At 51.2% G+C, this 23,106-nt stretch overlaps 1 protein-coding gene across 6 annotated transcripts in view; it reads left to right on the top strand.

Annotated features, from left to right (window-relative positions):
• ZNF362 (zinc finger protein 362) overlaps window positions 1–23,106 on the top strand; it is a 178,713-nt gene that overhangs the window by 125,208 nt on the left and 30,399 nt on the right. Inside the window, exon 1 of one of the 6 annotated variants that reach the window (XM_034960703.4) lies at window positions 9,166–9,394. The exons of 2 other annotated variants lie outside the window; for them this stretch is intronic. The gene's annotated coding sequence lies outside the window, so the exon portion shown is untranslated. Of the gene's footprint in view, window positions 1–9,165; window positions 9,395–10,015; window positions 10,031–22,089; window positions 22,105–23,106 lie in introns of those variants that run through there. 3 more of the 6 variants (XM_034960711.3, XM_063593054.1, XM_063593052.1) reach the window with 3 other exon arrangements.

Below are 23,106 nucleotides of genomic sequence, written 5' to 3'. Positions count from 1 at the left end.
TGTATGAACAAAGTAAAGTCTAGAAAAATATGCTCAGGGCAGGTCAAGTATTGACTTCATCTTATTTTACATATGGAGTAACTGAGGCACAAAGAGGGGAGTGAACCACCCAAACCACACAGCGTGTGAGTGGTTTGAGCCGGCACCCAAAATGCAGGGCTGCGGCCATCTTCCACTTGGAGTCGTTTCTTCAAGGACCTTGCCCTAACGCTGGCATTCTGATTTCTGTGTGACTGAAGAATGGCTAGCCTTATCCCCTTCTGCCTCAATTTCCCCATCTTGTCCCTATGGGCATTCAATTCCTGGCAAAAGGCAGAACCAGATGTTATGATGTGGGCTGCTTTGAATTCTCAGGGCCAACAAAAGGCTATTATTATTTAATTACTGCAAATGGTAATTAAGAGGGAAGGTAATTGTCAGCCCTTTCATTATGGCACTTCTGCCCTTTTCCTCTGGCAGTCCCCGGGCCAGTCATGAAAGGGAGCTGGGTCCAGATGTGCTGCGAGGGTGCAGCACGGGAGGATTGTCAGCCCAGATGGGGGAAAGGCTGTAAGTAGTTACTGTCATCGGCCTCGCTTTCTGAAGACAATTTATGGATGATAGAGCCCTTCCACACCCATGAGCTCCTTAGACTTGGTAGGAAAAAGGAGTGAACAGTCATTGAGCACTGGTTGTCTTTTGGGCACTGTGCTGGGCACTCTCCCTTCTCTGGGTGAGGTCAAGTCCCCAAAAGTCCAGCAAGGTGCCTTGCTTATAGCAAATGCTTGCTAATTGTTGGTGTGTACTGCTTCTAATCCTGGCACACTGACCTGTGAAGTTTTATAAATGAGAAGACTGAGATCTTTCTAGATCCTAAAGCTAGGGCGAACCAAGATTTGAACCCTGTATATCTGATCTCAAAGCACTAATGCTCTTGCCTTATAACTTGCCACAGGTACTACTGGCCCATTTCAAAGTTGAAGAAATTGAAGCCCAGAGATGCAACATGGCTTGCCCAAGCTCACTCTAGGATTTAACATTGTCAGGACCTGGTGCCCCATGTCCTGCCCTGCCTGGTCAAGGCTCTGCCCTCCTGCCCATTTCACTGCTATCTCCCTCCATCCCATAACCCCCAGCTCACTGCTGATGGTGACTGATGGTGAAAGATGACTAAGACATAGTCTTCACCCTCTGGCTAAGAGAACGCTAAGCTCAACTGCAGATCTATGTAACCAGTTGTCACTGCCCATGACAGACATTGCTAATCAGTCACAGCATTCTTCCTGCTGAGAACCCAGATTACTAGTCCTTTGAGATTTAGATAAAAAATGGACTGGAATTTCCTATCTCACATCTTGAAGAAATCCAGTGATGGCCCCAAGATTTCTTCAAATTCCAGTGACTTGCAAAATTGTGCTTACTTTCAGCCCCAGTTTTTTCCTCCCGGTACACCTTTCATCTCTCCTCTGCTCACCTTTCCTCTCTGCCCAGTGCCAAGCCAGGCAACCCTGTGCCAACCTCACGTTCAGTATGCAGGTTATTTTACTGAGATTGAAGGAGATGGGTTGTATCATAGCAATGCAAAGGGGAGCAAGTTGAATAATGGCTAGCCCTGCTCTTCAGAGTCCTTCAGCCACCAGTGCCGGCCACTGCTCTTCTCAGGCTCTCCCATTTTATGGATCACCCCCACACTTCAAGATAATGCTCAAATATTTCAACCTGTTCATTTGCTGAGCCCCTTCACCTTCAAAAATTCAATCTCCGTCACTTTTTATTGCATGAAGGAAGAAATATGTATTGAGCTTACAATCTGATGTCAAAGCAAACAATTAGAAATCAGAATGAATAATTACAGCTGAGATAAGTCTGTAAAAAAGGAAAGGTAGGTCCATGGAGCTATGAGAGTATCCTGAAGATGGCAGAAGGTCACCCTCAGGATGTGGCTATGAGCCACATGGTGGGTGAGGAGGAGCTTGCTAGGTGATAGGGCAGAGATGGTTGGGGAGCACATTCTGAGAGGAGTGCCTGTGCAAAGTCCCTGTAGCAAGAGGAATCAGCATGCCTTCTGTGAACTCCAGGGGGCTTGTGTGGCTGCAGCACCGAGGCCAAGGGGGAAAACAGTTCTAGTTGGGGATGAAAGGGTTGGCAGCGACCATGCCATGTAGAGACTTATAGGCCATTATCCCCATCAGCTTATCATGTAGAGCAAGTTAGATCTCCATCTCCTGCTCAGCTCATGGACAGTTTTGGTTTACCCAAAGCTCCATTCATATCTCTGCTTAACAGAGGGCCAAATGATACTCAGAGTCTCCCCAGAGAAAGTGGTAGAAGTTTTCCCCTTCCTGCCCCACTCCCCCAAGAAAGTGGAAAGGAGAGTACAGAGAGATTGAGTTTCACACCGATGTGAATTATGCCACTGCCCTCGGAAGGCAGAGCATCTAGTTTGCGGTTTAAATGACACTTTTCATCTGGGTCATAACCTGGGAGATACAGATGAGAAGGGCTTGAGAGGTTCTTATTGGGTGTGGGTAAGTGCAGGCTGGTGTTCTCAGGGAAGATTTTCCAAGGGAGGCAAGGTGGGAACAGGTCCCTGAAGAACAGGCAGCCAACATTACTCTGGCCTAACCCACACATTCTCTTTTAATACCTGCTCTATAAAGTAGGTATTTGCATCCTTAATTTGCAGAGACAGGAAGAAACTTGCCTAAAGTCACTATCTTTAAATGACAAAGCTAGGGTTCAAACAGCTCTCTGGGACTCTTAAACCTAATCTATTAGCTCAATCTACAGCCTCTTTGAGGGAAACAAAATGAGCAAAGGTAAAGAAGTGAATAGGCAGACAGTCATGTGCTCATTCCTTCATTCATTCATTTATTCTCTTGGCAAATGCCATACAGCACCCACTATGCACCAGGCACTGCAGTAAAAGAAACTCTGAACCAGGAGTTAGAGGACCTTAGCTAGAGGCCTGGCCCCAAGATGTAGCCAACCACTTCCCTTCTCTGGCCTCAGTTTTTTCCACTGTGAAATGGGGATAATGTTCCTACCAGCCTCCCTCTCAAGACTACTGTAGGGGGTCCAAGTGGAAAGTGCATGTGTTCAGTAGCAAAGACATGGAATCAACCAAAATGCCCATTAATGATAGATGGGATAATGAAAATGTGCTACATATACACCATGGAATACTATGCAGCCATAAAAAGGAGTGAGACCATGTCCTTTGTATGGACATGGATGGAGCTGGAAGCCATTATCCTCAGCAAACTAATGCAGGAACAGAAAACCAAACACTGAATGTTCTCACTTGTAAGTGGGAGCTGAACAATGAGAATACATGGACACATAGTGAGGGAGCAACAATACTGGGGCCTATTTGGGGAGCAGGGGGAGGGAGAGCATCAGGAAGAACAGCTAATGGATGCTGGGCTTAATACCTAGGTGATGGGTTGATCTGTGCAGCAAACCACCATGGCACACATTTACCTATGTAACAAATCTGCACATCCTGCACATGTACCCTGGAACTGAAAAGTTGAAGAAAAAAAAAGAAGAAAGAAGAAGGAAGAAGAAAGAAGGAGAAGGAGAAGAAGAAGGAGAAGAAGAAGAAGAAGGAGAAGAAGAAGAAGAAGGTGCATGGTTGATGCTTGAGAGCGTTTTTAGTTCTGATGGGAGGTACACCCCTCCTCCTACAGAACGAGGAGGTGGTTAGCTAGCTTGATGACAGAGAGGGACATTTAAGCCGACATGAGAGAGGAGCTGAAAGAAGTATTTCCAAAAGAGAGAATGGAGTGTGAAGGCCATGAGGCAAGGAGGAGCTTGCCACACTGAAGGGACAGAAAGAACAGGGAATCTGGAGTGGAATGAGGTGGGATTGCAAAATGACACTGAGGGCTAGATGTCCCAGATGAGTCCAAGGTCAAGGTCCCATGGTGAACATGCTGGAGATACAATGTAGTGGAGCCAGCCTTGTGCTGGGCACTATGAGGGCTGCAAAACCTGTGAGTCACCTGGACACCTCCTGCTTTCTTACTCCCCGCATCTATCAGTCACCAAGTCCTGGTAGGGCTGATTCCTTAATAAATCCCATGTTTGTCTACTTCTCTCCACCTCTGCCAATGCCAAGGTCCAAACCATTGCCATCTTTCACCTGGAGGACTCTGAAAGTCTCCTCACTGCCCCCAGCACCCCCACCGCTTCCCTACTCTGCCCATTCCAGCCCATTCTCTCCTCAGCAACCACATGGACCTTTTGGAGAAAACTCTGCCATATCACATCTCTGCTTAACACCTTCCTGGGAATTCCTTTACCCTTAAGATAAAATCCTAAACCCTTACCTATCTGGGCCTGCCTACGACATCTAGCCCTGAGTGTCACTTCACAGCTCCCCTCTCTTTTCTGGCCCTTCAATGTGTCAAACTCCTCCCTGCCCCAGAACCTTCACGTACTGTTCTCCCTGTTGGAAACACTCTTCCCTGATGTCAGCTTAAATGTCCCTTACTCTGGGAATCCCTCCCTGATCTTCTCTCAGACACTCTCCAGACACTTCCAGCCTCACCTTTGTAGCACTTATGAGACCTAATTAAAGCATTACTTCAGTAATTATTTGCTAAATTCTTTCTCCTGGGACAGACAGTGGAAGAGCTCACCCATGTCCAGTCTATTCTCTTTCCAGAGGAGCACTGTATTTCCCAGCCTCCCTTGCAGTAGGCAGGACCATGTGACTAGTCTTGGCCAATGGATGGTGAGAAGGGGTGTGTGTGTCACCTCCAGGCAGAAGCAGTGAAAAATCCATGCCTGAAAAAAATCATCCATTCTCGGCTGGGCGTGGTGGCTCACGCCTGTAATCCCAGCACTTTGGGAGGCTGAGGCGGGCAGATCACCTGAGGTCGGGAGTTTGAGACCAGCCTGACCAACATGGAGAAATACGTCTTTACTAAATATACAAAATTAGCCAGGTGTGGTGGCATGTGCCTGTAATTCCCAGCTACTCGGGAGGCTGAGGCAGGAGAATCACTTGAACCCAGGAGGCAGAGGTTGCAGTGAGCCGAGATTGCATCATTGCACTCCAGCCTGGGCAACAAGAGTGAAACTCCATCTCAAAACAACAACAACAACAACAACAACAACAACAACAACAACCACCAGAAAAACCATCTATTCTCTTTTCTTCTGCCATGGTAACTGAGAAGGTCACAAGTTCCAGTGGGTGCAGCTCCAAAATGGAAGGGACTCCTCAGTCTAGGTCTCTGAGTGACTAAAGCAGAGAAACCATGATGGGCATGTGGCACAAGTGGGCAATAAATGACTCTTGTGCTATGTCACTGAGATTTTGGAGTTCTTTGTTACTGTGGCATAGTCTGGTTAAGACAGTGCTCTATTTGTGCAGAGCTGGGGTCTTCCTCACTGCTGCCTCTCCAGAGCCTGGGACCCTAACCGAAACACTGGAGTAGGTGCTTTGTAAATACTTGAATGAGTGAAAAAACAGAAAGTGTGAGACATGGTTCCTTCCTTAAATAATTTACTCTAATCCAAGAGATTGATTCTTATACACACAATAGTTAGAATACAATTAGGGGATAACTGCTAAAAAAAGAAAGGGAGAGGGGTTAATGGGCTGGAGCTGCCATGGAGGGCCTCCTAGAGGAAAGCTTTGCAGAATTGGAGAGGATGACAGTGGGCTTGCTGTCCATCCATTCAGCAAACATTTATTCCGATGCATCGTGATGAGTGTGTTGCCAGCAGTGTGGCAGAAGGACCATGGACACCTTGGGAACCAAAGGAAAGTGCCCTTTCTATGTGAAGGATCTAGAATGGCTTCATACAGGAGGTGATGTTTGAGCTAAGACTTGATAAGTAAGTATTCACTACAGAGATGAGATGAGGAGAAAAGGACTAAGAATACCAGACAGAGGGAACAGCATGAGCAGAGGCCAGGCATCATGAAGGTGGATGGTGTGTTCAGAGACAGGGCAGCATCTAGTATGGCTGGATTTGGGGGGAAAGGGGGATGGGTGCCAGTGGCAAAGAGCTGAGCTCAGTCTCTCCATCCCTAGCTTCCTGCACCTCACCCCAACTGCCTCCAACCAAATCATATTAATAGCATCTTGGAAGGTTCTGGAAGGCTTTTAAGAAAATGTCTAAGCTAAGACCTGAAGGATAAACTGAAGGTGGTCAGAAAAGGTGAGGCGAAAGGGCAAGGGAGGGTGTTCCAGGCAGAGGGAACAGCATATGCAAAGTCCTCAGAAGTGAGATAGCAAGGCCTTAGATGGCAGCTCACTTTGGCTGGCTGGAGCACAGCTTTCCAGGTGGCTAGGGAGGAGACTGGTGGGGCAAAGGTGGGCCAGCATGTACCCTTCCCCCATAAATCCCTTCCAAAGGCCCCAGCTCAGCACTCAAGGCCTTCAGGATCCTGTCTCCCATCTGCCTCTCCATTCTAAACTTCTGTGCCTTTGCATGTGCTGTTCTAAGTGCCTAGAATGATGATGATAATGATGATATTGATGATAACATAACTTTTTTGAGCGCTTAGAATGTGTTAGGTGCTGTGATGGGCATTATTTCATTGAACTGCTCAGCAATGCCGTGATTAATACCTTTTAAAATTAATTAATGCCTTAATTAATTAAAGGTATTAATTTTAAAATTTATAGACTTTATGTTTTAGAACATTTTTAGATTTATAGAAAAATTGAGACGATATTACAGACAGTTCCCATATATACCTCCTCTAATTTTCCTATGAGTAATACCTTATGTTACTATTTGTTATGATTTGTTATAATTCTTGGTAGATACTTTCCTTGACATATTATTGTTATTAATAACTAAATTCCATAGTTTATTTAGATTGTTTTTACCTAATGTCTTTTACATTTAGTAGTTATGTGTCTTTTGTCTGTTTTTTTTTTTTTTGAGACAGAGTTTCACTCTTGTTGCCCAGGCTGGAGTGCAGTGGCCCAATCTCGGCTCACTGCAACTTCCACCTCTGGAGTTCAAGCCATTCTTCTGCCTCAGACTTCTGAGTAGCTGGGACTACAGGCACGTGCCACGCCTGGCTAATTTTTGTATTTTTAGTAGAGATGGGGTTTCACCACGTTGGTCAGGCTGGTCTTAAAGTCTGACCTGGTGATCCTCCCGCCTCGGCCTCCCAAAGTGCTGGAATTACAGGCATAAGCCATTGCACCCGGCCGTGTCTTTAGGCTCCTCTCTGGCTGTGATGGTTTCTCGGACTTTCCTTGATTTGGATGACCTTGATAGTTTTGAGGGGTACTGGTCAGCCAGCAATTTTGTTGGATAGCCCACTCTTGGAGTCTGTCTGTTTTTCTCACAAGGCTGGGGTTATGGGTTATTGGGAGGAAGACCACAAAGGTAAAGTGTCATTTTCATCACATAGTATCAAGCGCATATCAACATGATTTGTGGCTGTTGATCTTGGCCTTGATCACTTGTCTGAGTAGCAGTCATCAGCTCTCTCCCTGTAAAGTTACTCCTTTCCTCTCCCTTTCCATATTGTGCGCTTGGGGAGGACGTCACTATCTGCAGCCTACTCCTAAAGAGTAGGGAGTGATGCTCCCCCTCCCTGATTGTCTACATAAATTATTTGGAATTCTTCTGCACAGACAATTTGTCTCTTCTCTCCCGTTTATTAATTTATTATCTCATTGAATTTCTCAACAATGGGTTGGTCCTCTGATTATCGTCATTTCTGGAAACTGGAAGGCCTTCCTTTCTTCCCCACCTCGCTCACCCCAGAGCCAATTTCTGAAGCCCTCTCCACCTCTCCAGGAAAGAGTGGCCTCCTCTGTGCTCTCCCGCCATGCTTTAACATTCCAACTAATTCATGCCACACAGATTTCTTGTGCACCTGCTCTGTGCCAGGCACTGTGCTTGGGGATTGAGAACAAGCAGTCCCTATGGGCCCTGTCTTCGAGTTGCTCACAGTGTTTACCATCCTGTGCTGGACTAGAATCTTCGTGAGGGCAGGGGCATTATCCAGTTTTTTAATAGCTGTGCTCCCAGCCAACCAGCACAGTGGTTGATGTTTACTAGGTCCTCTATGAATATTTACTGAATTTGGAAATGCTTCCTGGAGGACAAACGCTGGCAGATGATTGTTTATCTCTGTGCCCTTCCCGGGGGACTGTGCGCTCCCTGAGGGCAGGGCCAGCCCTGATCCATCCTGGCCCAGCGGTCGGGGGGTGGTGGATGCCATAGAAATCTAAGCCGGTGAAGGGATCCTGGAACCGGCTGCCTCCTCAGGTAGAAGTGTAAGTTTGGAAGCTGACACAGCTCGGGAGGCCGAATCAGGAGGACTTGGTGACTGATTGGCTGGGGAGGGTGAGGCGGGAGGAGGAGTCACACAGATGGCTCTGAGGTCTGGAGCCGGGGGACAGCCGGTGCCACCTCTGATAGACTCTGCGAGAGGAGCCGCTGCCAGCTTCGGGCCGCCCCATCCGTCGGGGATCCGGCCTAGGGCTAGGGAGGGGTGGCTGGGCCTGTGCAAACTTCTACTCCCCACCCCTATGTCCTCGTCTTAAAAAAAAATCGGCCTGGATTTTGAGCAGGTCGTTATCAGGTGTGAGGGTCCATCCTGGGGGTCCCCTCCAGGCGGCCGTCTTCGAGGGAGACCCCCAGGGGCAGCCTGGAACCGCGCGGGCTCGGCCTGGTCAGGGCCGTGGCCCGCCAGGCCCAAGTCCCCAGCCTGCCATCACCCAGGAGTGGGGTGGCGAGGCGGCCGCCGGGCCTGGGCGGGACAATGGCCACGGCCGCCGGGGCCCCGGGAGCCCCCGCGCTGGGGAAGGGGCTGTCCTAGGGCCGGGCGCCGGTGCCCTCCCCGCGCGGCTCAGGCGGGCGGAGGGGGGCGAGGAGTTCCTTTGTGGCTCTGCCTCCGGCGCGGCGCGGGCGGGGGGCGCAGCGCAACTTTGCCAGGCGGTGGCGGCGGCGGCGGCGAGCGCGAGACGAGGCCCCGGGGCCCGAGTGGGGCCCCCAGCGCGCGGCCCGCCCCCGCCCCCCGCCCGGCCCCCTCCCCTCGCGCGCAGTCGCCAGCGCCCGGCGCTGCCCACTCGCGGGAGCCCCCGGGGCCGGACGGGCTGCGCAGCCGGAGAGGCGGGGGCCCGACGCGGCCCCCCCGGAGCCGGGCGCCTGGCGCGGGGGCTCGCCGAGCGCACTGGGGGCCGCGCGGCGCTGCAGACCCAGCCTCCCGCCGCCGCCGCCGCCGCCGCCGCCGCCTCGGCGCTTGCAGAACCCAGAAGTGAACAGCAGGCGACCCGGAAGGTTTGCGCGCGGCTCCGCAGCGAGCCAGAGCCGGAGCCGGAGCCCGAGCCCGGAGCCTGTGCCGGAGCCCCAGCCCGGCCCTGCTCGGGCCGCCGGGCGCGGGGCTGCGGCCGCGTCCCGGAGGCGCCGCCAGCACAGCCAGGTCCGTGCGGGCCCGGGGCGCGCGGGGAGCGGGCCCAGCGGCGGCGGGCGCCTGCCCGCGGGAAAGTTGCGCCGAGTTGCGGGCGGGGGCCGGGCCGGGGCGCGGGCGCTGTCAGCGCGGGCCGGGGCGCTCCGAGGGCCCGGGGCCGCCTGCGCCTCGGGCCCGGCCCAGAGCGGCGGCGGCGGCGGCGGCGGCAGCGGGGCGCGCGGGGTAGGAAGTGTCTCCCGCGGCGTGTCTGGGGCTGGTCTCCGAGTGTGTGTGCGTGTGTGTGCGCGCGCGTGTGTGTGTGTTTTCTTAAGCCGGGCTATTCAAACCCTGCTGCAATTCTCCGGTAAACAATGATTCATGGGGCTTAATGCAAATAAACGGATTGCAAACGGCGCGGTTCGCGCACTTTGCAGCCGGCCCGGTGGAGCGGCCAGTGCCGGATTTCTCCCTTTTTTTGCAGATCTGCAGAATATGGCGTCCCTGTCCTGTTTTAAAAATAAGCCAGGCTGCCATTTTTGTTTTTCTTTTGTCTGAAAATTTTAATAAAACTGTCTGAGAATGTGGGAGAGGCGGCTGGAAGCAGAGGGGGCACCCGAAGGGTTGGCTTTTTTCCTTTTCTTTGGCGAGAGCCGCGAGCCTTTCGGGGAGGTGAGACACAATGCAATTGCACTTTAAAAAAAAAAAAAAAGGGAAGCTGCCGGGCGATTTGGGGGGGGAGGGCTGGGAATTTAAAGTTAACTCCGAAAGTTTGCTTTGCTTTGCTTCTCTTTCTTTCTTTCTTTTTCTTTTTTTTTTTTTTTTTTTTTGGAAGGCGGTGAAATGCCGCGAAAGGATCTCGAGGCCCATTTCTCCCCCAGCCAGCTGCCTTTGCAGGATTTTTGGGAAAAGTTAACTGCAAGTTTCCTCAGAGCTGCGCGGGATGGGGGTGGGGGGGCGGATGTGGAGGGTTGAGGATGGGAGTTTTGGGGGAACTGGGAAACATTTATTTGGAAGGGGCTCTATAAACATGGCATTGTAAGGAGCTAGATCCTCAGATCTGGGGGAGAGGGCCGGCAAGAGGGGCTCAGAATGGGTCCAGGATTTCCAGCAAAGACCCCTGGCATGAGGAAATAATCCTGCTGTCCCACCACCCTGCCCTCGAGCAGTGTGGAACCTTCGGGAGCTGTGTGTGTGGCAGTGGGCCTGTCTCCTTCATGGGTGGCCAGGACCCCCCGTGTAGGCTGGAATCTCGCCCAGGCCCTGGGGTGACCCTTGGACCCTGAGGCAAGTGAGCTTGGCCCTTTGCAGTTGGAGAGCCCCCTCCCCAACCTGGTGGTCCTCCTGCCCCCAGAGGTGGCAGCTGGTGGTAATGTCTTCCCCGACCCCACCCTATGATGAACTTTTGGTTGGGTGCAGGCCTGCAGCCCAGTGGGTCCCGTCTGAGGGAAGGGGCAGGAAAGGTAGTCTGGTTTGCTAGACTCCTCGGTGTGAGCCTCACCCCTGTGGTATGCTCTTATTCCTTTCTGCCACTGCTGCCCTACGCCCGGGAGGTAGAAGCACTTTGGACTTCGGTTAAGTTCCTGAAGTATCTCGCTGGACAGGTCAGGGCCTGCTGGCTCCGCAGGCTGCCGAGGGGGATCTGAAGGCCAGGCCCACAAGGTCTGGGGTGACTGGTGCTGTCCAAGGCACTGGGGCAGTGTTGGGCCTAGCCTCTCATGTGTCCCCTACCCCAGCATTTCTTGGAGGGGAGACCCTTCTAGTCTCACTCCTGGTTTGTGTCCTGGCTCCACTAGACAGAGTGAGCTCCCAGAAGCCAGAGTCGGGGGTTGAAAGCTGGGGTTAGGGGTTCAGGGCTGTGGAACTTGGCATGTCTTGGCCAGAGGGTACCAAGCCAGGTGGTTTTTAGATGGAGGAACTGAGGTCCAGAGAGAGGAAGTGACTTGCCTGAAGTCACGCTACCAGGTAGAAGGAGACTGAGCCCGGGACCTGGGTGTTCAGGCTTCCACTGCTGGGCTCCCTCCACTGTTCTCCATGGCGGGCCTGGACCCCTGGAAGATCCGTTTTGAACAGAACTGGACTAGAATGGGACAGCACGATCCCTTCACCCCCTCCTACCCCCGCTATCATAATCTTTCCTGAGAGAATTGAACTTTACAGTTTTCACAGTATGGTGTGGTGATTATCACATCAGGTTCTCCCAGAAACTCAGTTAGGGTTAAATTGTCCTAATGGGGATTATGAACCTCATTATAAGGAAACCAAGACTCAGAGAGGTTGAACAGTGGCAGAGGAGGCTTAAATTCAGGCCTGCAGGCTCCTCGCCTGGCCTTTTCCCAGGTGGACTTTGGTGCTGTGGGAAGGACTCTTCTAGGTTTTGGGCTCTCTAATTCTTCTGCTGAACCCAGTGACTGTGTAAAAATCCAGAGGCCCACCCCACCCAAAGAATGTCAGAGCTGAAAAGGCTCAGATGTCAGGAGGTCACCTGGGCTCAGAGAGGGGAAGCTACTGGCTGGAAGTCAGTGATTTGGGTCTCAGAACCAGACCCTGATCTCCTGCCTCCCTTCCTCTGTGACACTCAGAGGGACAATGAGCCCCTCTACCCATTGCCAGGCTGCACGGGCCCCAGGATGGCAGGAATTGCTAGTGGGTGGTGGTGCTGGTGATGGTGTCATGGAATAACGGCCAGCGCTCCATGGAGACATGAACTTATCCCAGGGACTGAGGAATAGGCTATCTGCAGTCTTGGGGGATGGAGGCAAGTTGGTCCCACATGGAAAGGAGGAAGCAGGTGTGTGGGTGAGGTGGGGACCGGGTCTGAAGCCAGGCTGGCCCTAGCCCTTCCCTGGGCAGACACTTTCCTGTCTTATCTCTCTGTAAAATGAGGAGCCATTCATTCCTTCTTCTGCCACGGGCTATTTTATTCATTCATTTGTTGCCAGATTATTCCTTTATTCTTTCATTATCCATTAATTAGTTTATTGGTTAGTCATCTCAGTAATCTACCCATCTGTCCTATGCAATCCTTAGCTCACCCAGCCCACACTGGACAGACATGTGAGATACAAGTGTAGTCCTCCAGGGCTTTAAAGCCAACAAGGAAGAAGAGGTGAGACTGCAGGTGCATGAAGCACTAGCCAGGGCAGTGTTTGCTGAGTGCCTCCATGAGTCCCCAGGGGAGGTCTCTCAGAGAATGGAAAGCTTGAAGACACCAAAGGAGTTCCATAAACCATCACAGTGGTAGACCTGGGTCCTGAGATTAGGTCCCATTGTGTCACATGGCTTCTGTGACTTTCAGCACATTCTTTCCCTTTCTGAGCCTCAGTTTCCTCAACTCTAAAATGGGGTACTTTCTGTGAATCTCTCATGGGTTGTTGGGAGTGATATCGAGACAGTGTATGACACGTCTCCCTGCCCTGGCCAGGCATGTGGTGGGAGCTCAGTACGTACCCACTGAGTTATAAGGATTGCTGATGACTGTCCTAGGCCCTGCCATGAATTTGAGAACCGTGATGGTGGTTTCAGAATGAGGCAAATGATCTGGGCACCCTGAAAGCCCTGGTCTGCTTTGTCATTCCCCTGCTGAAACTTTTCTCATGTTTCCTAGGCATTTATAAGAAAAAATATCTGAAGTACTTTCTGGGCCTACAAGGCCCTTAATAGTCCAGGCTCTGCCCACCTCTCAACCTTGGCTCCCCGCATCCCATTGCCACCTCCAGCCACACACCAGTTTCATTCTACACCTTGAATTTACAAAGCCTGGTGGCAGAGCCTTTGCACATTCCCCCACCAGGACAGCTTTTCCCTGAGTGTTTACATGGCTGGCACCTTCTTGTTTCACAGGTTTCTACTTGAATGTTACCTCCTCAGAGGGTCTGCTTGGACCACTTGCTCTAAAATAGCTTCCTACTCTCACTCTCTCACATCAGCTGCTTTTTCTTTTCTCTTATGGCTGTCACCAGTACCTGAAACCCTCTCATTTATTTATTTGCATTTCTTGCCTGTCTACACCATTAGAACATGCTGAAGCGCCATGCGTGTGAGTGAGCAGGTGGTTCTGGTGTGGTGTGGCTGGGGCTTTTGTAGAGGTGAGGAAATGCTAGGGAGTCCAGGTGTGGCAGCGCATTGCCTGGGAGATAAAGTTACACTGAGGGCTGTCTTCTCCTTCCCCCTACCCTGGGAGACTCAGGGCTGTTGTCAGGAAATAATGAGATGATTAAATCATGGAATCTAAGAATCCCAGTCTCTTCCAGTCTCAGAGCTTTAGCATCTGAGAAGCTTTCCAGCTCAGAACCTTTGACACTTGGAATCTTACCATGATAGGATGATCCAGTCTTAGGTTTAGAATCTTACAAAGTGGACTCTCACTGCCTTATTTAGCATCACAGAGGGCTCGCTTTGTGCCACGCCATGTTTTAAAAGCCTTTATAAATATTAACATATTTACAGGTGAGGAAGCTGAGGCACAGAGGTATTTAGGTATCATGGAGCAGTTGCTGGGATTTGAACCTAGCACTCTGGGACTCCTTAGAATCCCTCAACTGTTGAGGGGAAGCCCAACCTCACTTGACCCTTGCACAGAGCAGGAATCCTTTTCCCACACCTTTGTCAAAAGGGCCTCTGATCTCTGCCAAAAAACCCCCCTCCAGTGAACTCCCTCCTAACCAGGCCACCTAGCTTCCTGCTGTCAGAAAGTTCTCATTGCTAGTAAGATTTTCTTTACAATGTGTAAAGTGCTGCACCTCCCTTGTGAGTAACGCCTGGGAAGTGGTGTTAGTGTCATGGTTTCCCAGTGCCTTTGACCTTGTGGATTCCTGGTTTCAGTAGCCTCTTTCTTCCCACTGGGTTGTGGGAAGAAAGGCAGACAGCCTTGAGGCAGACAGCTTCAGTGCATTGTTGAATGTAAGAATGAATAAATTGGTGCACAAAGACCGCGTGAACCCTCAGGATTTCTGAGTTCCTATCTCTTTAGCCTGGTGCTCGGCACTCATCCAGGGTAATTGGTCAGGCTTGGTGTACTCAGGAAAAGGAGACACCGTTATCTCTCCAATAAAGTCTGTATCTGATGACATTTACGTATGCAATTCTTGGAGAATCATGTGAGATCTAAAATCATGCACTATTAGGAGCGAGGTGGATGTCATCTAGCCAAACTTCATTCTACCCGTTGGGGAAACTGAAGTGGGAAGGGAGAGGAGCAGGCCTTATCCAAGGCCACGTGCATCTCTGTCTGCTACCCAGAGGCCAACAGGCTGCTGCAGTATCTGCCTTGGGGATCAAAGGCAGGGAAAAGTGCTCAATGGGACAGTTACTTCTTCTCTAGTGGAGAAGCTACCCCTGTACAATGGGGGCAACATTTTTGGATGCACAGGGTGTGCCTGGCACTTGGGGGGAGATTGAGGAAGCCAGCTGCATTGGGAGTTGGTTGGGGCTATGGTGATGGGGATGGCTTTCTAGAACCTGGGGCTGGAACTGGGCTTTGGAGGCTGGGTGGAATTTGGGGGAGGTGGCTGAATAGTATCTTTAGTGGATAAGGTGTGTAGGGAAGGCCGAGGGATTTGGCTCTGGGGCCTAAGGGGTCCTGCCTTGTTCCCTGCCTCATGCATGTGGCCACAAGGGTACCCTTGGTGGGGTCTCCACCATCTGGGTCCTTTTCTGAACTTTGGGCAAAGGCTTTAGGATTCTTTTTTTTTTTTTTTTGAGATGGAATCTCGCTCTGTCCCCCAGGCTGGAGTGCAGTAGCGCGATCTCCCCTCACTGTAAGCTCCACCTCCTGGGTTCACACCATTCTCCTGCCTCAGCCTCCCGAGTAGCTGGGACTACAGGTGCCCACCACCACGCCCAGCTAATTTTTTTGTATTTTTAGTAGAGATGGGGTTTCACCGTGTTAGCCAGGATGGTCTCGATCTCCTGACCTTGTGATCCATCCGCCTTGGCCTCCCAAAGTGCTGGGATTACAGGCGTGAGCCACCGCACCTGGCCGGCTTAAGGATTCTTGAGGGGACAGTCTAGGCAGCCGTTCCAGGTTCTGGGGCTCTGTCGGGGGACACCTGCTTGAGAGGGGGCAAAACCCTTCAACACACTCAAATACATTCATACATATTCACACTATTACCTTTTCCATTACCACCCCTGACCCTCCCTCCTGCACCATCCTTGCCAATGTGGAGCACTCCTCTGCTATTTCAGAAATACCGGAGCCAGGAGTTCAGGAAGCATGTCTGCTGGAGTGTGCATGCACACACGGTATGCACATCACATAGGTGCACGTGCATGTGCTCTTGCCACTGGGAGGACCACATACCCAAGCGTACACCGTGCACTCTCCTGGGAAACAGCACACAGCCACATGCCTGATCATCTGCACATTCTCCCACACGCATGGTGTTCATCTGTACACAGCTCTGTTCACTCAGGCCTCCTTGTGCACATGTGTGTTTTTACATGTAGATGAGTCTTGCATGCACATGCTTATTTACACTTGAGATAACATAGCCTCAAATTCTAGCCGTTGCGCAGTGTGTCTCATACACACCATTGCATTCACACCTGCACCTACACCTGGCCTGGACCTACTGGAAATGGTGGAGCCGGCAGCCCGTTTCTGTCTCCTGCCTTCATTCACTAGTATTTCTTGAGCATTTACTATATCCAGGCTTTGTGCTAGATGCTGAGGATAGATGGGAGGAAAACTGATGTATATAGGTCCCTGCCCTAGTGGAGGTAGACGGCACTATATAAAAGATCACACAAATGATGATTTTTTTTTTTTTTTTTGAGATGGAGTCTCGCTCTATCACCCAGGCTGGAGTGCAGTGGCACAATCTTGGCTCACTGCAACCTCCACCTTCCAGGCTTAAGCAATTCTCCTGCCTCAGCCTCCAGAGTAGCTGGGATTACAGGCGTGTGCCACCATACCTGGCTAATCTTTGTATTTTTAGTAGAGATGGGGTTTTGCCATGTTGGTCAGGCTGGTCTGAAACTCCTGACCTCAGGTGATCCACCCACTTTGGCCTCCCAAAGTGCTGGGATTACAGGTGTGAGCCACCGTGCCCAGCCACATGATGATTAAGATTAGAGATTTTGGTCACTATGTTGACTGATGATGGGGGAGGAGCAGAGGGAACAGCCTGGGCAGAGACCCCGAGGTGAGAAATTCAGGGACAAAGAGAAGGTGGTGGCACTGGGACCTAGGGAAGTTGCAGGAGATGAGGCAGCAGGTGAGGCTGAGTCTGGTGGGGCCTGTAGCCGGTCTTCCCTGGCCTGTTCCCTGCGAGCCATTTGTCCACCCCACACCCTCCCCACTCCTTTCTCTGCCCAGCCCAGCTCAGCCTTCCCTTTGCTGCTGTGGCCTGCTTGGGGCCTGCTCTGTCTGCTGGCCTGCACCCCAGGCTGGAGGCCTGTTTGGCCTGCCCCACAGGCTGCCTGCCTTGGAGGTCCTGGGATATAGCAGGGAAGCAGGCTTCACTGCCTGCCAGGGGTTCCCTGTCCAGGACCCCTGAGACCTGTCTAGAAAGCTCCTGGGGGCCGGGCCAGAGCCAGGGTCCAGCAGTTGGCTTTCCTGTTTTTAGTTAATCTCAGACCTAGATCTTTGCCAGTCAGAAGAATGGTCCCTGTGGGTCCTGAAGGCCGCCCAGAGCTACTGCCACCCCCCACCCCCTAGATGGCATTACTGGCTGGTCAGATTTCCATGTGGGTCTTTGGAATGTTGGGAAAGGCTCCTTTAGGCTTTAGAGAACCTAGCAACAGCAACGGCAGCTGACTGTTCAGGAGTCCTCACTGTGTGTCAGGCAGTGTTCGAAAGATTTTATCCATATTAGCTAACTTAGTCCTCAGTACAACCCATGGAGATACCATGATCATCCCCAGTTTACAGATGAGAAAATTGAGGCTTGGAGATTTAGGTAACAATCCCAAAGGCCTGAGCTGGGGCTATCTGCCTCCAGAATCCATACTTTGAACCCTTGAGCTGTCACATTTCCCCTTTAAGGGTCCAGGAGCCCACACTATGATTTGGTTGAACCCCTTCACCTTATAGAGGCAGGAAAGGAGGCCCAGAGAGAAAATGGACTTGACAGAGGGTTCTGTTACCTCTGCCTGCACCAGATGCATGGTCTTGGGCAGGTTAGTTACCTCTCTGAGCCTCATTCCTGACCCCAAACAAAGAAGTGATGACCATAGAAGCTTGGGGGACACATGGGGACTGAAATTGAGAAAGGACCCAGGGTGAGGGCTTCTTAGGTCTCCTGATACATGCTTTGTAAGTGATTAAGCTGTCCGTTCATGTTCTAAGCATCTTTCTGAATATATGTTATATTTCAAAACACTCACAGCATCTACCTCATGGGGTCGTTAGGAGCCAGAGTGAGAAATGCTTGTAAAGTATCTTAAGGTGCCTGGCGTGGAGGAAGCAACTATTATTATTATTGCCATCATCATTTCATACAAGCAGAAGGAGTTCCCTGTGGGGATAGGAGCTGGGGGTCCCCAGGAGAAATAGAAGTAGGGAGGGGTATGTGCTCCAAGCCTGTAGAACATTCTCTCAGAACTGAGAGAGTGTCATGGCCCCTTCCCTAGATGAGGGCACTGAGGCTCCCAGAGAGGCTCAACCGCCCTCAGTGTCTCTGGGTAGCTGGAGGTGGGAATGGGGGGCCCAGAGGTTGAGGGTGTTGGGGAGGGGGAGGGACAGTGAGGGGAAGGGGCAGGCTCCCAGCTCCCACTGACCTGGGCACAGACAGCAACCTCTCCTGCTCTGATCAGCCCTGCCATCACAATGAAAACAGCCCTTCCCAGCCCCGTGGGGCTGCGGAAACCCGGTCTAATTGGATCCAGGACCCTGGGATCCTCTTTCCTTCCGGGGAAGGAAGTTCCCAGGAGTGTGTTTCTGGTGCTGGCCAGGCCTGCCCAAAGTCTTGAGAGTGGGGTGGGGTGCAGTGGCTGGGGCTCAGGGTTCTAGCTGCTTGGAGTGGCAGAGGGCAGAGGGGCCATGGGAGGCAAACTTTGAGCATGTCTCAGGAGCCTAAAACATGAGAAGCCTCAGTTTCCCTCTCCTAGACCATCTGCTTATCCTCTCCAGGCCATCCTTCTGGCCCCATACAGCTTGTCCATTGAAAACCTTGGCCATGGCCCTCCCTTGCTCAGGGACCTCCCATGTCCCCGCTATGTTCTTTCACCGGAGCACCTTAGCCTGGAACTCTGGTCCTTTATGAACGGCTCCAGCCACCCCACCCTTCTTCCCTTGTGAATTCCTGCACTATACCCCTGACACACGTGATGCTGTGTGCTTTCCTGCCTCGGGGCCTTTGCACATGCAGTTCTTTCCACCTGCCATGCTCTCCTCTGGCATCTCCCTCTTGCAATTTCCCCTTCCCCCATCAGTAAGTCCCACCTTCCTGAAGTCTGTTCTTCCCACAGTGAGATGAGTTCACCCTCCTGAGAATGCTGCCACTACCCTCCCTTCCCTCCCAGCCTGACTGCAGCAGTAGCTGTTGCCTCTCTCTGGGGGCAGGGATTATGTTTGGGAAACCTTTGCTCTCCCAGGGAGTTAACAGTTTTCCAGCCTCTGCACATGCTGCCCTTCTGCCGCAGTGGCTCTCCTGGCAAACTCGTCTGTCTTCACGGCTCACATGGAAAGACCCCTCCTCATCAATTCCCTCAGTGAACATCTGTTGAGTACCCAGTGTATACTAGGCACTTGAGGCCCTACTGCATGGCTGGCGCTGGGCTCTGGGGCTGCAGCAGTGACGGCTGATGGGGAGACAGGCCTAAAGCATATTTAGGTGCATGGTATTAATACAAAGGTGGGGTAGGGAGAAGGCAGGGGACCATGGGAGTGTATAACAGGGTAGCCCAATTCCTATGTGGGAAACGTCAAAAGTGACCTTTAAGTTGAGACAGGAGGGAAGACCTGGGTGAGCTGTGGGGCTATGTTGGGGTAGGGGTTGTAACTAAGAACCAGACCAAGCCCTGCTTTTGGGGAGCCCACAGCCTACTTGGGGGACTGGACAAATAACCAGATAACCAGACAGTTCCTCAAGGTGGTGCCAGCTGAGCAGAGTTTTGAGGGCAGGGTTCCAGCTGGGTGGTATGGCTCCCAGATGGAGGGGCTCAGCCTGTGCAAAGCCATGGCACATCAGATCACCTTGTTCTGGGGGCCCTGATGCTGGAGGGATGCTGCCAAGGGGCACACCTGGTGAGATGAGTGTGGCCAGGGGACCTTCTTGGCGAAAACCCGAGCATCAGACTATGGAGTTTGAACTATACCCCAAAAGTGATGGGAATCCAAGAAGGATTTTAAGCGGTAGACTTAGCGCCCTGGGCAGGCTCTCCTTCGGCTTGGTCCTCCCTGCTGGGGCCCCTGGATGGGACCAGGAGTCCCTTCCTGACTGCTCTCCTGGCTGGGGTCATGGGTGGGGCTGGAGGCTTTTGCTGTGGGACTTTGAGCAGGCCCCTGTCCCTCCCTGAGCCCCACTCTCCTGGGTAAACTTGCAGGGCCTTAGGCTGGGGTTTGGGGTGTCTTGCTTTGTCAAAGGTTGCTTAACTTTTGGTTTTATTAAAAATATTCCCTTAAAAAGTCACATAAGAATACTCTTCCAGGCCTATCGCCCCATCAGCTGTGACATGGAGAAAAATGAGAAAACAGGGATATGAAATAAGTAAAAACCCACCTCATCTCTGCCCCTGCTCCAAGCCGGAAGCATCACCACTGTTAGCATTTTGGTGTTTTCTTCCCCTCTTTCCTCTCAGCACCCAGTTTTTATATAGATGTCCTTGCTCCATCTATACATGCAGTTTTTTAAAATCTTCCCATTTCCCCCCTGACTATTGTTGTATCACAAGTATTTTTTAAATGACTGCAGAGTGGTTTCAATCCTTCCTTTTAATGGATCCAGTGTCAGGGTGGAGAGTATGGGCTTTAGGGCCTGATTGTCTGGATTCAAATCCTACACTTAACTGCTTGACTTTAGGCAAATTTCTTGATCTCTCTGTGCCTTCAGTTCCTGACAGGCCAATGGGAGTGTTAAATGAGTCATTACAAGGCCAGTAACATTAGCTGTTATTAACGACCATAGACTATGACACCAGGTAACATGACTTAAACAGAACCTGTTTAAAATTTCGGCTGTTCCAGGTTTTTGCTGCTGTAAAAAACCACTGACGCAAACAGCTTTGTACATATAACTTTTTCTATATTTTTCTAGGGATGGATGACCAAGAATGGGATCACTAGGCCAGGAAGTTTGGACATTTTTAGAGCTCTTGACAAATTCATGCCAGATTTATTTCAGAAATGATTGTTACAGTTTACACTCCCACCAATAATACATGAGCGTGCCAATTTCACCATACCCTCACCAGTATTGGGTGTTAGCATTTTCTTATTTCTTTTTCCTATTTTGACAGGTTAAACTCATTGAATTTTCACTGCTATGGAAGCAGAACCATTTTCTGTGTTTATTAGCTGTTAACATCCTTTTTGGGTTGGCTCGTCTTTAGAGAACACACATAGCCCCTTCTTGGGTCAATTAGGAAGACAGGACTTAGATACAGGAAATAGTAAACAGTGTTAACACAGAGGACAGCACAGTGCCAGAGTGGGTGGAGGGGACTTGGAGGAGGGGGAGGGGGCTTCCTTCCATCCAGGCCACAGCCCTTTCAGTTCCCCCCACCTGATTATTAAGTAATTAATCCAAACTTTTATCAGGTACTGTGCAGGGCTTAAAAGATAAATGATTCAGCCATGATCCCTCCCCAACAGAGTGCTTGTCTGGCAGCAGAGATGGATGAGCAAACAGACAGAACATGGGATGAGAGGGGTTCTGATGATGGAAAGGCAGGGTACAAAGGGAGCAGAGAGGAGAGCACACAGTAGCTCAGGCATGGAGGCAGAGCAGTCCCCGATTGCTTCCAGGAAGACGTGGCCTGTAAGCTGGGGCCTGAGGGATGCATTGGAATTCACTAGTGAAATGGGGAGGGCAGAGAGCACCAGGGAGAGGATGCAGCCTGTGGAAGGTGAGAAGGGAAGCAGAACCCTGGGGGAACTGTGAGATGTTCATTCTGGCTGGGCAGTGCAAAGTAGAACAGCCAGAGAGATTGGCAGGGGCCGCACATGTAAGGCTTAAGCAATCCAGAAATTGTCTGGAGGGAAGTAGGGAGCTATGGAGGGTCCTAGGAAGGGCAGGGTTATGATCTTTTATTTTATTAAAATCACAGTGACTGCAGTAATGGAGTGGAGGATGAGGGTGGAGTGGGGGAACCTGTGAGCAGGCTTTTACAACAGCTGAGGCCAGAGCTGAAGGGGGCCTGGATCAGGGCAGGGGAGGTGGTGCAGACCCTCTTCTCTCCCCACCCTGTAGGATCCTAATCAGCTTCATGGTACAGATTGAATGCCACCTCTTCCGGATAGCCCTTCCTGACACCCACCCTCCAAGTTGTGCTTTGAGGCTGAGGCTGTGCAGGGCCTGGCATGCAACAGTCAACTGCCTGCCCACCAGCAGCTGACCCTGACCTCCCCCTGCCCCATGCCTCTGGACCCTCCATCTGTTCCCCGCACTGGGCTACCAACTACTTTCTTTCATTTTTTAAGAATAAATTTATTGTTTTCATTAAGCAGCTGAACAGCATTACAGAGAATTTGGAAATCAGAGAAACAAAGACAAAGACCAAGATTGGCCCCAGCTGCCTCCTGCCTTGCTCCCAGCCTCCCTCTGGGTGTGGCTCCCTGAAGCTTTCTTTTTCTGATGCAGGTTTTTATTTTTGCCTCCTTTGTAATCATAGTGTCCGGATAGTTTTGGGTCCTGCTCTCTCGCATTTGCTTTGTGAAGAGCTAGTTCCCATGTGGCCATGGGGTCTGGGCAGTGTCTTCTTTTTAAAGACAGGTTCTCACTCTGTCACCCAGGCTGGAGTGTAGTGGTGTGATCATGGCTCACTGCAGCCTCAAACTCCTGGGCTCAAGCGATTCTCCTGCCTCAGCCTCTCAAAGTGCTGAGATTACAGGCATGAACCATGCCCAGCCCAGTCAAATCTCACTTTTTAATGTCTGTGGGTTGGGCTGGGGCGGGGGTTGGGGGATAGCCGTAAGTTGCTTTACTGAACCCTTCTGCCTTGCAGTGGGTAAGTCTTGTGACATTCCTCCCTGGGCTGCCTGTCCTCTTTCTGTCCATTTGTCTAGGTCTGAAAGTCTCCAGGTGGCAGGGCCTGGCACCTGATGTACCCCTTCCTCAGTACCCCCTCCCTCAGTTCCCCTCTCTGGAGCTTGCTGGGCTGGCCTCAGAGACACCCTTCTGGGACGGAGTGATAAACAGACCCGGTTTCAAGTTCAGATTCAGCTCTGTGACCTAAGGCAACTTGCTTAACCTCTCTGGACCTCAGTTTCCTCATCTGTACAATAGGTTTATTGTGAGAGTAAAATAATGGCTGTAAATATCCTGACACAGTTCCCAGTCCATTGGAAGTGGCCACCTTGGGCTAGAGGCTGGCAGAAATGAATGAGCACCAACCCTACTTGTGAAGAGTTTGAAGTCTGGTGGGGAGGACACCCGGGAAAATATAACTGCACTGGAGTGCAGTTGGCCCTGTAGTGCTGGGCCAGTGCTGGGCATCCTAACTCCATCACTTACTAGCTGTGTGATTTGGGGCAAGTTGGTCAATCTCTCTGTGCTGCACGTGCATCTCAGAGTCATTGGGAAGATTCAGTGACATGAATCATGACATATTCAACACATAGATGTTGAAATCAATGGTAGCTG

This window comes from Pan paniscus, chromosome 1 (assembly GCF_029289425.2).
Source record: "Pan paniscus chromosome 1, NHGRI_mPanPan1-v2.0_pri, whole genome shotgun sequence".
Taxonomy (NCBI): domain Eukaryota; kingdom Metazoa; phylum Chordata; class Mammalia; order Primates; family Hominidae; genus Pan; species Pan paniscus.
The sequence above is the reverse complement of the archived record's forward strand: the minus strand, read 5'-3'. Positions and strand labels throughout refer to the sequence as shown.